General features: G+C 38.8%; 1 pseudogene; it reads right to left on the bottom strand.

Annotated features, from left to right (window-relative positions):
• Positions 1–208: 208 nt before the first annotated feature.
• On the bottom strand, positions 209–2,085 carry LOC120188225 (annotated as a pseudogene).
• Between the last annotated feature and the right edge of the window lie 438 nt (positions 2,086–2,523).

Genomic DNA, 2,523 nt, shown 5'->3' with positions numbered 1-2,523 from the left:
GCAATGTCTATTAAAAAGATTATATCAATTTTGGACGAAATTAGTTCTAAAGTAATGAATTTTATCAAGGCGTAATAAATTATTCTATTTCTTTTATTATTACTTACTAGTCAATGCTAAGTATATTGATTTGCAACAGTATTATTAACCAACATGACTAACTACGACAAGAAGAAAAATCGAAATCCGTACTCAAATCTTTCGAATTTTATGCTACTTCCGATGTTTGATCTTGGTTTTTATGTAGGCCTTCTGATGATTCTGTTTTAACAATGCTGTCATTGATAATGAATCTCCTGGCAAAGACATTGAAGTAAATGAAGTTGAGTGCTTCTATGGCAGCCACCAGATAATAGAAATTTTCGAGCTTATCTCGGTTAAGATCGTGACCGCCTAACCATGTTGTTTTCGCAGTTCTCTTCGTCACTTGGTGGACGATGTTGACGAGAATGGAGTTCAAGAAGCTTGCAACCGATAAGCTGATGAAGAAGATAGCACCAGCAACAGTTCTCACTGACTCTGGCAATTGAGTTGTGAGATACTCCATTACAGCCACTGCAACAAATGCTTCTACTAAACCTGATAAGGAAAACTGTGGCAGCAGCATTACGATGCTCATCGGAGACTGAAAGGAACCGTATTGCAAAGCCGCCTTTCGACGCTGCTTCTCGATGACGGCGGCCACTATGGAGCAAGCCATTGCACACACAAGGCCAATGTTAATCCTTTGTACCATCGACAGTCTTTTAGCTTTCCCTGTTATTCTCTTTGTTTGAAGCACCCAAATCATTTCATAAATGAATATCCAAATGGCGAGGCCAATCATCGATGACAGGCCCAGCCACCCCGGCGGAACCTTGAAACTCGATCCCATGGTATTGTTTGTTTGAATTGCTTGAAGAATTCCAATTGTGTTTTGTTGGTCCATTGTCATGAAACAGCCAATTCCTGTTATCCAAACAGGAATCATCCCAAGCAACAGTTTGAGTTTTTCCACTTGTTGAACACTGCATAATCTCCAACTGTTCTTTGGTGTGCCTCGCTCATCAAACTAGCTTGCTTCGGAAATTATAGCCGCCTTTTCAAGGCAACGGAACCGTTTCGTGCGAAAATTGGCCTCCGGATTGTAATACAAGTGCTTTGCAACATCTAAATTGCACTTCCTAATGGCGGCTGAGATCACTTTCATCATGTCCACAAAAATACACCCTTGAGGCTCTGTTATTATGTAAGCATGGTGACCGATCATGAAAATTACAATGGATACCGAAAGGCAAGCGGTCGGGATGGCTAAACCGATGAGCCAACTGATGTTGGTCTGAACGTAGACAACCCCAGTTAGCGCTATCACGAGCGAAAATGTAAACTAGAAGTACCACCAGTTGAAGAAGCTCTCGAGTTGTGCTCTTCCTTTCTTCGTTGTGGTGTCGAACTGCCCCAAACGCTATGTTGCAGGGTCTAATGCCGCCAGCTCCGATAGCCATAAACGCAAAACCGGCATAAACGATGCTCAACTGCCACAACTTGGGGTCTACGCAACTGATTTGGTCAATACATGTTGGAGGCCTTAATTTAGGCACAGCTGCAGTGAGGGTAAAAATCACCATCCCCTGATTTCATCCACAGGTCCAAAAGATCGAAAGATCAATTTGTTTACACTCCAGTATGTTATCGAATTAGAAAAAAAGAACATACTGATTTACCATTAGGGAGGAGGAGGAGGCGAAGAGGAGCGTAAGGTACCGTCCGAGCCATGTATCGGAAACCACAGCCCCGCCTATGGAAGTGAAACTGTTGCTACCGGACCAAATACTGACGTCATTAACCAGAAGTAGACCATCCATGTTGTATTTGGTTTTCAAATAAACAGTCATGTTGGCAACCACGCTCATTGAAGCTAGTTTCTCGAAGGTCTCGTTCGCTGTAAATAGGAAAAACAAAACGTAAACAAGAAGAAGATGCATTAAAAAAAAAAGGAAATGACATTAAAAATGGGAATCAACCAAGAATGTATTTGACAGCCCTCCATCCTCCACGAGGTTTTGGAGATGGATCATCTGAGCAAGATTTTGAGCCTTCAGCCATTGCTTTCTGTATGTTAAACTTCATCTACTTTACCCTCCATTTATCTGTGTGCTATGCTGCGATATTATAGGATCTAATACAACTTTTGTGTAGTAGACAGTTTACTGAAGTAACTGCAATAATGTTATCTATGTACTTTTATAGTAAAAATATCAAAGAAAGGAAAATTTCAACCAATAAAAATAAAAAACCGAACGAAATTTATTTAGCTGATGTGGTTTTCTTAAATTTAATTAAATAGAAAAAAATTATAACCGTGCTAAATTTTTTTCTTCACTTAAATATAAAATATCTGTTCTATAAACTTACACCACATACGTAACATTATTTCAATTATCACTTTTTTTAATCTTATGATTCTTTAATTGGTAAATTAAAATATAACTTTAACATAAGTTAAAAAAATTTAAAAAAAATATATTACTGGGAATATGTTTT

Source organism: Hibiscus syriacus, unplaced genomic scaffold (genome assembly GCF_006381635.1).
Source record: "Hibiscus syriacus cultivar Baekdansim isolate YM2019G1 unplaced genomic scaffold, ASM638163v2 tig00004046_pilon, whole genome shotgun sequence".
Lineage (NCBI taxonomy): Eukaryota > Viridiplantae > Streptophyta > Magnoliopsida > Malvales > Malvaceae > Hibiscus > Hibiscus syriacus.
This window is presented reverse-complemented; position numbering and strand designations above follow the sequence as displayed.